Genomic DNA, 15,806 nt, shown 5'->3' on the forward strand with positions numbered 1-15,806 from the left:
AAGTTAAAAAATACAATAAAGTAAACTGCTTATAAATTTTGAAAGGGGACAGATTATAATGTGATATTTGCTATTAGCTTTATTTCTAATACAACAGACATTAGAATAATTCTGGATACAATTTATCCTTTAAACTAGGTTTTATCTGTAGAATGCATTAATTTTTAATGAGAGCAATATTTAGTTTTATTGAAAAGAAATCAACAAATTTTAATCAATAAATGAACACTGAGCAAAGCATTATAGTCAAGACTGAGTTACTGTAATGCATCCTTGCCTTTATTAGAAACATGAAGCAATTTTGAAGAGAGGCAATCTGTAAATACTGGTAAGAGATACTGAAATTTTCTGAACTCTGAGATATATTATTATTATGCTGGTAAAAATCAGAAACCACATTAGTCTCATCTTTTCCTTCAATTTTAAGATTTTAACCCATTGATCTAAGTGGGAGTATTCAATGACTACCAATATTCCTTTTTTAAAAACTTTTCTGGTTGACGTGTAAGATTAAAACATTAATAAAACTGAGAAGTACTTGTTAGAAACCTATATTATGTTATGTTGAGGACTAAATAAGATGTTTTACAAATGTATGACTTATTTTTTATTGCAACTGTAAGATTTAAGCATAAAGGCTATTGCAACTTAACTCTGACAAAACATCTCCTGTCATTTCTGTTCTGTTATCTAAATAATTCTATCACAAATAAATACCCAGGATTCGTATTACTGAAGACGAAATGCCTTTAAAATAATTTATTATCCCATTGAAAACAAATATAGTGACTTATAAGAAAGGTATGTACGTGTGTGTGTGTGTGTGTGCGCGCGTGCGTGCGTCTTGAGGAGTTAATATACTGAGAAGGGCTGGAAAAAAGTACTGTGAAGTCCTCAGAGGAATGTGTTATCCTGAAGGAAGACCATTTCATTCATCAGAGGGATTGGAAGTGAAAGGTGCTAGAAGGCCAGAACAAGCCTGATTCATATTGATGATAGGGGTTGATGGTAGAAGTAAAACCAAAGTGAATTACATTTGTCCTAAGTTTTCTGACTCTCAGGTTCAGTCCCTGTGGTGAAACCACTATCTCCTTACTCCTGCCATTGCCTCTCTCTTGTCGTGTGCAGAAGATTAAAAACGCTGTCAGAGCTGGGCATGTCCAATAACTACAGGCAGGCTTTGACTGCCAGCAAAAAGCTGTATCAATTCCCCTTTGCATCTGCATCAACTACCATAGAGCAATCAGATGTATCAGCAGGAAGCCTTGCCTCACTGTGAATAGACTGACCAGTTCAAGCAGGATGATTCCTAGAATGCCTTGCAAGCGTAGGACGTTCAGGGCAGCCAGGAGGCTTTCCAGTTCTGCTCCTAAGCTGATATTCCTCAAAATGATCTGTTAGTTCCTTCAGTGGATATTTTTGCCTTCTACAAACAAAACTCTTATGATTTAATTGTGAAATCAATGTGTTATCATGTAAAAATGTAATATTTTTGACCTACAATTATTCTTATGACTATTAAAATGTTTATTAAGGATTGTGGAATGTAAAGAGCACTAACAGTATTTTCTCATTTATCATTATACCAGTCTTATATACCATAAAAGCAAGTTATTATTATTGTTCTAATATTACGAAGAAGAAATAGCACATAAGCTTCTTATAATGGAAATGTAAAATACATTGTAAAAGTCTAAAATGACAGCCTCCAAGGTAGAAACTGCCTCCCTTGGCCTTGAGCATGGTATTGGTCTGATTAAGATGTTATACTGTGGTAACTAACAAATGACCCTAAAAACTGCAGTGGAATTTAGTAATACATAATTTTGTTTTCTCCCTCATATTATATATTTATCATTGGTCAGCTGCACATTTTTCACTCTGGGACCAAGAGCTTTAGAATAATCTTATCTACATCATTGTTAAACACAAATGATGAAAGGAATTGATGACTCTTAGATACCTTGTTGAGAAGTGGCAAGTATCCCTTCCATTCAAATTGCACTGGCCTAAGCAAGTCACATGGACAAAACTGATATCACTGGAGTGGCCAAGCATTATCCTCCCAGGGTAGAGCACTATAAGCTACATGGTCACACAGCCAGACTTGACATCAGCAGGGTGGGAAAATTAAATTCTTTCACAGGAAGAATATATGAGGAGAATAATACAATCTTCCAAAGTCATGAAGATAGCTGGGAAGTAAATCCTGATTAGTACACATCAGGATAACATCCTAGATGTGAAGATAGGCTCAGATTTGGACAGAATCCGGGCAAGAGAACTCTAAGTTCATGTCACAACTGAAAGCTTACCATAGAAATGTTTGACCTAGAGAGTAAGTTGAATTTGGGTGGCCCTTATGTATCTAGGGAGCAAGCTTGATATGGTAAGTTTTGGAATCCCTCTATTTTATATATATATATGACTTGTGCCTAAAGCCTACTTTTTTCTTTGTTGTCTTTAATGCAGTCCTTCAGAAGTTTCAGGTATCTCCTATTAAACAAAGCAGTTTTGGGGTACTACTTGGGACAGATGGTTAAAGGGTGAGTTGTAGGTCCCAGGTAGTAATGCTTGTTAATGACAGAGAAAAATGAAAAGACCTCAAGGGAAGATAAAATTCAGAGTGACAGAGGTAATGCCACTTGTTCTTGCTACTTTATCTGTAGAAATACTCCTCAAGTGTTAAACATCTGAAAATGTACGTTTTATTTTACTAGTAGAGGCAGCATGCCCTTGTGTACCCTTAGGGATTAAAATTGACCCTATAAGCATGGGGAGGTATGACATAATTTTAGTCCAAGCATATTATGAGATATTTGTGGTTTTAGAATTATGTTTATAAATTTAATAAAAATGCATTTATATATTGGCTTTACAATCATTATTAGAAATGATAGGATTCTCATAGCATCTTAACATCTCCTTTCTTTGTATGTAAAACAATGACAAGCCACAGGATAGTATAATTTAATTGACCAAAGTTAAAACAAATTCAAATAGAAAAGCCCATTTTTTTACCTCACCTTTTTTCCAATTAGAAGTAAACTCAGGTGTCCACTACCTCCAGACTCAAGGTTTCTAGAAAATCTGACAATCATTTTTATCAGGGCCAAATATTCTCAACTGTTAAGTGCTCAGAGAGCTTCCTCCACACAGTTCTGTTCCACTCTCAGTATCTTTCAGGTTTTAATCCTCTTTTGATACAGTAGATGAACAGGATGGAGCTCATGAAAATGAAACCTGGGAAGGTCTGCATATAACTGGCACTGAGGAATATAACTGAGCTTAGGTTTTCACACTGTTCTAATTATATGTATTCAGTGCTCTTGCTGCTTGGAAAACTTGGAACTCTGAATCGAGGCTATTTTGCCAGGAAAATGGATACTCCTCAGACAAACATGTCATGATAAACAACTGTGTATTAGGTATTTGGAAGGACAACTATGTGACCTTTAAAACAAATATAGATATTTTATATAGGTATGCATTGATCAAATTAGACTTTTAATGACAGAATATGCAAATTTTGTCAAATACAATCAATAGCACTTCATAGCACTGAACAATAAGAATGTTAAAATGTTAATTTCATGTTTGTACTTTAACTTTTCTGCTCATCTGAGTGTGAGCTTGTGATTTTATTAAGAAATAAATGTCAAGAAATGACAAAAGTGTTATGATTTAAAATTTTATATTGATTTTGGGGTCAGTGTTTCTTAGCATAAAATGCTAATCAGTATTTCACAGGAAAATATTATTGTTAAATTCATTTAGGAAAAATGTGTTAAATGAATATGTTTAAAGTACATCTCAGAGCCTTTAATTTATTAATGCACATTATACTTTCCAAAATGAAGATATTCTATGTAGTGTTTCCCAAATTCCTCAAACCTTTTCCTCCAAAGATCTTTTTCCACAGAACAACCTTTGGTAGACACTATTCTTAGAAAATATTGTGGTAACACACATTTCACATCTGCACCAAGGGGTGGCCTTCCAAAGCCAAGCCTGGCTGCAGCTCAGAGATTAAAATGATGGAGAGTCTTGAAAAATCCTCTGCCCAGAGGAGCCATGGAGTGTTGGATTGTTTTAAGAATATCGAGAAGGTTTGGACTTCAACCAGAAAGGGATGAATTGGATATTAGACTCTATTCTGAGATTAAGAAAGTAGTTTCAAACTCTGTCTTCCTAACCAGCCTGCTTATTTCTCTAGAAGCAGATTTGAGCCTTCAGATCCGACCTAAAATTGGCCTAGCTCTTCGGTGCTTCAGGATGGAAATGACCTGGCAATAGTGTCAATGGACAGTCATCTCTCTCTTCCTTATATTTCTGCTGTACCCACCTGAGGTCTACTCTACTTAGTCATTGGGACATATCATATGTAAACTTGTATTAGAAGTATTTCACTGCAATTAAAAGGGCATGTTCTCTAAGTTTACAGTCTTAGAATCTTAGTTCCATCACTTAACAGCTGGTGGTAGATAAATTAATCTCTCTAACCTCAGTTTTCTCATCTGTGAAACATATAGAGTGATTTCCAATAGAAAAGATGAGCTAGACAAAAATAAAATAAAATAAAATAACCACAACAGTCCTTTTAGAAATCTAGGTTAAAGAACATCTGTAGATATAATGATACAGGCTTCCAACACTTAGAAATAATAGGATAGAAGAAAGGTACTTTCATAAATTTGGCTAAGCAAAGACGTGTATTATTTAGGTATTAAAAAGGGCAAGATATATTTTAGCAAAATAAAACCCAACTTAATCTGGCTTAAGCCAAGAAAAAAAACCTTATGGCTAATTAATATCAACTATAACTCACTGATAATTTTGGCTTCAAGTCTGGCTTGATTTAGGTCTCAATTTGCCCATGTCCATCTCTCAGCTCTGCTTTGTCTATATAGGCAGCATTCTGTGCTTTGTGGGGTCTACCCCAATCGTATCTTACTTCATCTATCCTTAGCTTCAGGTTCTCATGCTTGCAACATTAATACAGTAGAAAAATAAGTTTTTCTAGGATATATTCCACCTGTGTTCTAGGATTCACTCTTTGTTAATGGACCAAATGAGTTCACACTCATCAAGAAAGAATTACTGACTGCTTTAAGCCTGGGTCTCATGGTCAGTGAGAACTGTATTTAAGTTCCTATACAGAGAGAGACAGGAAACCCACGCCCTCTAAAGAGAAGGAAGAATGTAGGTAAGACAGTGAAAACAATTGCTTCATTCTGTTCTGCCTCATGTCACACTTGCTTGCAGGTAATATCTAGAAAGATGATGAAAACAGTTGACCAATAGCCTATGGCTACCATAGATTTTCCCAACTACTTAATTTTTTGCAAAGATATGGATAATTCAAATAGTGCAGTTTGTCCTCAGAACACTCAATTCTTATTTTAGGCATGATTAGATATTTTCCTATATCACTTTCGTTCTGCTTAAAATTTTAATTACCTTGCAGTTCTAAACTCAACTAGCGGTGAGGAGGAAGCATAGAATTATGTGGTATCAAGTAAACTGTATGTTAGTATAGAATTGTTATATAAATGTCTCAAATTAATAATTAATATTAATCTTTCAATGGTATGTGGATGACAACTGTAGAGAGCTTGGCTTCTCAGAACATGTAGTGATGTTAAGTTTTGTTTTACTATTTCTAATAAACGTGAAACAGAGACAGATAGAAAAAATTAGAAATTCAAGAGATGCTGCACATCTGCATATATATGTGTGTGTGTGTGTATTAGTCTGACCAAGGCAACACAGATAAAAGATATTAGTGTGTAACAATTGTGTGAGAAAAAGTTCTAATATAATTTTTATGAGTTATAAATGTTTTTGTTGCTGTTATTAATAATTTGTATGCATAAAGATCTGATATATATTTAAAATTATAGGATATTTAAATTAAATATCCTATGCTCATGTGTATTAAAATTTTAAATAAATTGTAGAAAATGTTTGGTCAGAGACATTCCTAACACAGGAATCCAAGAAAATATAAAACAAATGGAATGAATAAAGTTTCCTCATTCATTCATTCATGTGTTCACTGAAAGATCACTGAGCACCCTCTATACCAGCACTGAACATATACAAGAAATTCATCAAGAATGAGACATACGCGGTGCCAACCTTGAAGCCTATTTCCTAGTGGGTTGTTACTTTTTGATGAGTGCCTGCTGTATGCTAATCATTATGCTAAACCCTGAGACACAGTGGGTACTTTGAAACAATTGACAATAAACAGACGATATATTTTAGTGTGAATAAATGACAAGAAAAATGTTTGTGCAGGGTCCTTTGGGAAGTAGTAAGAGAAGGACTTGAAGACTGGAATGATGAAATCATTTCCTGACAAAACTGAGTCATAAAAAATGGAAACCCTTGTACGCTGTTGGTAGGAATGTAAATTGGTACAACCACCGTGGAAAACACTATGGAGGTTTCTCGAAAAACTAAAAATAGAACTACCATATGACCCAGAAATTCCACTCCCAAGTATATATCCAAAAACAAAAACACTAATTTGGAAAGATACATGCACCCCAATGTTTATAGCAGCACTATTTACAATTGCCAAGATATGGAAGCAACCTAAGTATCCATCAACACATGAATGGATAAAGAAGATGTGGTGTATGTATATGTGTGTGTATGTATCTGTATCTCTCTCTCTCTCTATCTATATACATACATATATATATATATATATATATATATACCTCCATCCAATGGAATACTATTCAGCCATAAGAAAGCCATAAGAAAGAATGAAATTTTGTCATTTGCAACAAATGGATGGATGGACCTGGAGGGTATTACGCTAAGTGAAATAAGTCAGACTGAGAAAGACAAATACTGTAAGATATCACTTACATGTGGAATCTAAAAAAATATAACAAACTAGTGAATATAACAAAAAAGAAGCGACTCACAGATATAGAGAACAAACTAGTGGTTACCAGTGGGCAGAGGGAAGCAGGGAGAGTAAATATAAGAGTAGGAGATTAAGAGGTACAAACTATTGTGTGTAAAATAAGCTACAAGGATATATTGTACAACATGGGAATATAGCCAATATTTTATAACTATAAATGGAGTATAACCTTTAAAAATTTTGAATCACTCTATCATATACCTGTAACTTACATAATATTGTACATCACCTATACTTCAATTTAAAAAAAAAAGAATGAATACAAATTCTCTAGGATAAGAGAAAGGATACACTGTTCAAGGCACTAGGAGTAACACCAAGGAGACGGAGCCAAATATTAACTCACATTATTAGACAATCTTCAAATGTTTAGTATAAGTGAGTCATGAAATGCATAGAAAAACATTGAGAGAGGCATAACTGACTCATGTAAGCAGGAATCAACCATGAAAATCCTCCCAGCCATTCAAAGCGTTTTATTTTGAAGCTAAAGTAAGCCATTAAGATTTTTAAACTGAATAGCATCTATATATGTGAAAGACCATAGTGACAATGGCATAGGGATTGAATTAAAAGTGAGAGAGTAAAAATAGAGATATGGTTATTTATTAGAAAGGTAATCAGTTATTCAAGTGCTACATAATTGGATTAGAAACTAAACCAGTAACTTGGGAATGGAAAGAAAAGGGAATAAAATCAAGAAATATTCATAAATGAGACTTGAATTGTAGGTGCTGGGAAATAGGGAATGGTTGTTCCTAGTTTTATAATATGACAGAGGTAATTTCACCCCCTTGTATGGCAGTTAAAGAGCAAAGAAGTGTCTTGCACGTAGGAGCTAGGTAGGAACTTAGAGGATATGCATTACTTACAAAAGAGAACAAGGTTTACTAGTGACCAATTAGACTTGAAAGTTTTTCTGCTTCTGATTTAATATTATTTTGTTAAAAGTATTCATGGCACATTTTTTACTTTTTAAGCGTGATGATCAAAGGAATGACTTTGATAAGTTAAATTCCACAAAATAGTATGAAACAATTTAATACATTTAATCAAATCTAAGTGACCTTGTCCAAGGTGTCCTTCCTTTCATTGATCTATTTAATTTTTAGTTCTTTGCCTTGAAGTCATGTTTCAGATGTGCACACAGGTAGTTTGCTTTTTTCCTCTGTGGCAATGACAACATTAGAACATGAAAGAAGACATTAGACATGAAAGAAGACAGGTAATAGCTTAAAGCCAATTTTATTTTCAAGTCCCCATTTGGTAGTCATTCTCCCTGACTGTTCCTGAATCACAGGAAAATGCCCACGTATGAGAGACAGTACTGAAAAATCAAGTGAGGAAGAATGAGGATGTGCTAAGTAGCTTACGGAATGCATCCACACTCAAATCTATAGTCAGGGCCATATCAGCAAAATACGAGCTAAGGCTGGTCAGAAGTAAGCACAACAAACTTTTAAAATCATTCTATTTTAGCTTGTTTAAATATGTAGGTTCTCTTTCATGACATTCAGGAGAGATTATAAATTCAATAATGAGTCTGGAAAAAGTTATTGGACCAGGAAGCATTGAAGTACAACTTTACTATGCTTATTATTCCATTGACTGTTGGATGAGTGCTTCTATTTCAAAATCAAAGAACTTGAATAGACATTGGAGGAGCACCTGGTTAGTTGGCTAGTTAGGTAGTTGTTGCAGAATAAGTTTCCATTCATAGTTCAAAGGAGCAAGCATGAAAATGTAGGGTGTGGGGTGCCACAGCCATCTTGGCCATAACAACACATTTATTCAGAGGGTTGTGTTAGAAGGAAGGGAGCTGAAGGAAAGCATATGAGATAAAAATCCAACTTAAATTAGTAGTTGATTACTGGCAATATCTCGTTTGTACTGAGGACGTTCACAGCAGACACGTGTGATTTGAGCAGCTACCATGGCACTTTGTCAGGTGGTAGAAATTTGATTAAACTGAAGAATTCTGGTAGTGGTCCAAAAGACTTAGGAAGCTCTGTTAAATGTTACCTTTGCTCAAAGAACATAAAATATTCAAATGTCCTATTTATTTTTTGGTTTTTAAGATACGAAATCCTATAATGACTAATGAGGATTTCCTGTTTCTTCTATTCATGAAACTATGCAAATTATTTACCCCATACTTGAAGTAGAAAGTTCAATATGATTACATCAGTATGAATTCTAGATAATATTAATTTTCAGCTGTGAATATGGTTAGACTACCTACAGCTTCACTTCCGGAAAATGCTGCCTCTTGTCTTCTGTAATTAATCTGCTCCGTAAGTAGGTACTCTCAAAGTTCATGATATCAGGATGCTTTCTCAGATTTTATTACCACTTTAATAGTCTTAGAAGAAAGGTGTTCAATATTTTTATGTTTAACTCAATAAATAGCTAGTTGGTAAATAAGGCTGCATTTCCAGGCAAACTGAATTTGTAATATTTGACATCCAATACAACTTAAATTTAATTACACAGGACCTTGAATCAAGCAGGGTTTGCAGATTACCCTATTTTATAGTAATAAATACAAGGACCCAATTTTTTTAAATCAAGAAAACTTTTCACGCTATTGGCACTTTGTGTTACAAAGTTTTACTGTTTCAAATTTAACTGCAATCAGACCAATAAAATGATGGCAAGACACTTGGAAATATTTTTAATGGCAAAATAATAAATGCTTTTAAATAAAATATATTTGGACAAAACAAGATAATTGTTCACACTTTGGACAATCTTACCTCAGAGTCAGGCTTTCTATAAAATGTGGCCGTTTATAGATAAAATGAAACAAGAAATCAGTCTCTTTGTTTAAAATGCTTAATGATATTACGACGCTTACCATTTAAAGTTATTTATTAAAAGATATCAACTGTTCACTTTCCAGCCAGTAAACTGTAGTATTTCCGTGATTGTAGCTGTTTTGTCTTTTGAAACATTTCTGATTATCTGCTCACCCGAACACATAGATACACCAAGAATAATTAGTTAATCAAGAAAAAAAAGGACTTCCCTGGTGATGCACTGGTTAAGAATCCGGTAAGATCCCACATGCTGCGGCAACTAAGCCCATGCACCACAACTACTGGCCCATGTGCCACAACTACTGGCCCATGTGCCACAACTACTGAAGCCCATGCGCCACAACTACTGAGCCCATGTGCCACAACTACTGAAGCCTGCGCACCTAGAGCCCATGCTCCGCAACAAGAGAAGCCACCACAATGAGAAGCCCACGCACCGCAACAAAGAGTAGCCCCCGCTTGCTGCAACTAGAGAAAGCCCACACACAGCAATGAAGACCCAACACAGCCAAAATAAAATAAATAAATAAATTTTTTTTAAAAAAAAGAAAAAAATGTTCTGAGTAAATAATAGATAATTCCCTTAAATTTTTTATTCACTATTTCTTCAATCTTTTTATTGCCTTAGACAGGTTCCCCTGTTTTGTTTTAAGGCTCACTGATTTATTATTCACATCTGAATTGAGATAATTGATATTGATCTCTATGCCTTGTAGATTATCATTGTCTAGGGAGGAAGTTATTCTAAGGGTGGTATATCTGGAATAAATAGCATTCTTGGCAGAAAAAAAAAAATCAATATCTAAACCTGAGGAAGAAGGTTTTGACTTGTTATTCTTAAAATGGTTAAACTGGGGAGAGCATAAATGGCGTAGTTACAGTATATGAAGCTTTCTAAAGAGCTGAAGGTACTCTGGACATGAGAGACACTGGAAAGAGAAAAACTACGTAAGTAAAGAAAAAGTACTCATTTCAGCAGGTAAGCACTTGACATGGAAAAGAGCTAATCTGAAGTGGCCAGAGAATGAGTAGATATTCAGAATCATTTTTAATGAACAAAGTGGCAAAAGGATTTTACACTTTAGGGATATGAATGAGAACACTTTTTTCAAAATTTATTGCACATCTCTTTGCTTCAAAATATGCCTTTTTGGGCTTCCCTGGTGGTGCAGTGGTTGAGAGTCTGCCTGGCGATGCAGGGGACACAGGTTCGTGCCCCGGTCTGGGAAGATCCCACATGCCGTGGAGCGGCTGGGCCCGTGAGCCATGGCCGCTGAGCCTGCGCATCCGGAGCCTGTGCTCAGCAACGGGAGAGGCCGCAACAGTGAGAGGCCCGCGTACCGAAAAGAAAAAAAAAAAAAAAGCCTTTTTTTTTTCCTTCAGAAAATAATTATTTCTAGATCTTGAATAAAGAATCTGTTCTTCATGGTTTTTTGTCCCTCCACATATAATGATGAAAATGTTCACTCTTAAAAACAAAACATAGTCAAATAGTAAGTAATACTTCTACCTTTATATTTGGACACAGAAAATAAATATACATAAATAAATTAAAGGGTTAGCTATGCAATGCTAGGATATGCCTCCTAACTCTCTGTGAATATAAATATCACATCATAACCCACAGTAATTGCTGCTAAGATATCATAGAAAACCTACAATTCAGATAATTACAACATTTTGCTATGCAAGGGATTTTAAAAATGTGTCTCTCAGACTCTCTAAATCGCATCCAGGAGTGTTTCTTACCACTTACGTGTGACACATGTCTGGTGAATTTTGGCAGCTTCCACTGTATTCCAGAAATCTTAAGCATTTGAGAAATTATACAAGCAGCTAACTTAGAAAGTCACTGCATTTAGATTAAGAAGAGGTGATAGATTTCACCCAAACCCACACCCACATTTTACAGAACCGGTCATTTAGGCATGGAAGATGTTCTAGGTCAAATAGTGTTACAAAAATGCAGGAGTGACATTTTAATATTAATAATTAACTTATAACATAGATATATCAGAGAAATATTATCATAATTTTTTTGGTTTTTCTTGTCCTGGCTTTATAGCGAAACAAGAAAAAAATGAAATGATATCGTTGTTTATGTACACATTAAAACAACTGAAATATACACTGACCTAAGAAATTCTGTAGAAAGACTAACATGAGGATCACATGATTTACATTAAAGCTACAGGTAATTGAAAAAAGGAAATAGGAAATCCCAAACTAGTAATAAGAATATCAGGCTTCCTATTTTTTTTTGTTGTTGTTTGTTTGTTTTGCGGTACGCGGGCTTCTCGCTGTTGTGGCCTCTCCCGTTCCGGAGCCCAGGCTCCGGATGCGCAGGCTCAGTGGCCATGGCTCACGGGCCCAGCCGCTCCGCGGCATGTGGGATCCTCCCGGACCGGGGCACGAACCCGTGTCCGCTGCATCGGCAGACAGACTCTCAATCACTGCAACAGCAGGGAAGCCCTAGGCTTCCTATTTTAATACACTATCCCAACAAATCAAACTATATTTTTACTATAAACTACCTTGACTTCCATAAATAAATTCAGTATTTTTCCCAAACATTTTATATACATAGTAATTTTAATATTCTGGATTCCATTTTTATTTCTATTATAGCATAATCTCAAAATGATAAAACTTCAAATTGTCACTGTATTTAATAAGTTCACAATTTTAATTAAAATTTTTATTTTGAGCTAATTGCAAATTCACATGAAGTTGTAAACAACTAATCAAGAGGGATACTATATATCCTTTACTCAGTTCCAATAATGGCAGCGCCTTACAAACTACAGTACATTCTCAGAGCTGGGACTTTTACATTACAGTCAAGACACAGAAATTCCATCACCACCAAGATTTTTTCTCTATTGTCCTTTTACTGCCATCCCCACCTCACTCCTCTCTACCATGTCTCTAATCCCTGGCAAGCATTAATCTGTTCTTCATTTCCATAATTTTTAAAGTCAATTTTAACAAAAGTCACAAGGATAAAAATATATGAAAGAAAAACTAAGCTTCTAAAGTAGCAAATAGTATTTTACATCATTGTTCTCTCAGTATATGGAATCCATATTCTCCTAAACTTTATCTTTAAGTCAGTTTTTAGACTATCAGTATAGATTTATCAATTGATATTCCTTATTTAATAAAACTTCCTTGGGTCCTCCCTGGTGGCACAGTGGTTAAGAATCTGCCTGACAATGCAGGGGACACGGGTTTGAGCCCTGATCCGGGAAGATCTCACATGCTGTGGAGCAACTAAGCCCGTGTGCCACAACTACTTAGCCTGCACTCTAGAGCCCGGGTGCCACAACTACTGAAGCCCTTGCACCTAGAGCTTGTGCTCCACAAGAGAAGCCACTGCAATGAGAAGTCCAGGCACTGCAACAAAAGAGTAGCCTCTGCTCTCTGCAACTAGAGAAAGCCCACGTACAGAAACGAAGACCCAACACACCAAAAATAATAAATAAATAAAATAAATTTATAGAAAAAGAAAAAAACTTCTATATTGTTTATTTTTTTGGTAAAGTTTTAAGAATTTAAGGAAAAATATGAAGTACAAAAGCAGTAAATTGGAACTTAGGAACTGGATCATGTTATATCTCAGTGGTATGTCCACGGAGAAATAAATTATGCTTGGGGCCTATGTTTTTCCATTTAACAAATTTCAGAGGTTGCAGTGGTCCTTAAAGCTCACAAAATACATGATTCCATTTATAGTAAAATAAAATAATTTTTGGAGAAAGTACTTGAACCTTTTCCTCCACAAAGGCAGTTTTCCCTTTTTTAATACAAAGCAGCAGAGCCACAAAGTATGGCAAAAAATAAATATTAAATGTGGTTTAAATGCAGCAGATTTTGTTCATGCCCACTAGTCACCACCACTGGAATTCAAACATTAAGGTCACAGCCCACATATGATTAATTTTCTTATGCAGGGTTTCTTCATTTTAATGCCAGGGATGGTAAATTTCAGAGCTTAAATATTATGATATGTATTACTCATATTTGTGTCTTGGTATACCTCCTTTCCTGCCCCCCCCCCACTCCTGCCAATATGGATTAATATCTGGGCCTAAGGGGAGAAAGAGGGCTGTGAGCAAAAATATAAAGGAGCTATTCCACTAAAAATTTTGTAAGACATTCATTCATTCATTCAAAAATTGTGCCTAATATATACCATGTACTTTTCTATATGCTGGAAATATAGCAGTGAACATAAAGAAAAATTCCTTCCCTCCCTTTCTTCTTGGAGCTAACATTCATAATATCATAAAAAGCAGCCATATTTTGGTAGCTATGTGAGGGAAGAGCAACACTAAGGAAGAAGAGACTTTTTTTCAACTCTATAGGGACACAAAATGACTTCAATATTTTGGTAGACACAACCAAGCACAAGTCCATTGCTACTGTTGTTGGACACAGTGATTTGTTGCAAATTTTATTACTCTCAGTGAAAATACAGACAATGTCAGGCGACTATTCTTCATGAGCTAATTAGCAATAAGCTAACAGAAGAGGTGCCTAACAAAGAACTTTAACCACAGGGCATAGCTGAAGTGACTCAGTGCTTCATGAACCCAGCAGTCTCCTTTAATCAGAGTGATAAACTGTGAGGATAAAGTAGAATTTTTACAAAGTTGGATACTACCAGGTAACTGATGCATATTGGAAATACACAAAAAAGATTGTTTAGGAGCTTCCCAAACTACCTTGAAGTCATTTTGGTATTGCCAACACTACTGGTAACCACAGCACATCACCTTGGATCACATCTGACTTTAGCTAAAGCTGCCGTGAATAAATTCTGTGACTGTAGACAGCCTTCCCACTCTCAGCTTTCTGCCTTTGGGCCACGGAATTCCTGAAAGCTTGTCCAGCCTGTCCCTAGAATTTTGAAAGTGTTAACACTCCCAATGTACTCTCTAATCGATGAAGGATGTAAGTCAGTGGATAAATGCTCCAGCCTCTCAGCTTTCAGAGGAACCATCCTGAAGTGGTCATTCTACATGGCTCTTGAGAGGTTCCACATCATAATAGATTCCTAGTTGCTCAGAGGGGTAATCAATCAATAATGTATCCTATTTCCTATTTATTCCTTGTTCCCTATCTAGTCCTCTTTGTTCCTTCATGTCAACTTTCTGAGATTATCTTGCAATAAATGTTATTGGCTCTGGGGAACCTAAATGAGGGTTAGAATTCCTCATTGGGGGTAAAGAAAGAGTCAATAATATACTAGGCTGCACGTGTATGTATTCCCTGGGTCCATCAATGTTCTAGTTTCAAACTGTAACAGATTAGGAATCCAAATAAATGGTAAAGCAGTACTTCTGCTCTGATCCACTTTGAATGAAGAAAAGAGATGTAAATTATGGGTAACTAAGCAATTATAAAGCAAGGCTAGTTATAGCATACAGTTAATGAGCTCATGCATAACATTTCTCTGTAAGTTAGTTATCTGATATTAACTGTTCTCTTGATCATGAGATCATATGCTTAACTAACAAAGGTAGCAAATATTGCCTGAATTTGGAACTGATGGTAAATCATTTGGAATTCATCAAGCACATTTTTATTATGCATAGCCTATGTACTAAGAACTAGGAGGAAATAAAAAGTAACATAATTCCTGTATTTCACACAGAAGAGATACAAGTTCTATATGTGAAAATAGCAGTATGACAGGTCAGCAGTAATATATCACATAAAGGTTATAACTAGACACTTGGAAGTCAAAAATGGGAAAGTTTAGTTCTAATGTTCAAAGAAGGTATGAGGAAGAAGGAATTATTTGTGATGGATATTTGTTGTTGGAAAGAATACTGATATGCAAAATTGCTGCAGGCATGGGAAGTGGTATGAATAAGAGTGCCAAGTTATAACAAATCCTCAGGAACTGGTGACTCAATAAGATTAACTGGAATAATGTAGTTTGGAAATGATTAGAAAAGTGGTTTGGGGAGATACTGTGGAATCCTAAAAAAGTATGGATGCTGCATTACTTTAATCCAAAAGCAATGCAAAAC

Source organism: Leucopleurus acutus (assembly GCF_964270905.1).
Source record: "Leucopleurus acutus genome assembly, chromosome: 3".
Lineage (NCBI taxonomy): Eukaryota > Metazoa > Chordata > Mammalia > Artiodactyla > Delphinidae > Leucopleurus > Leucopleurus acutus.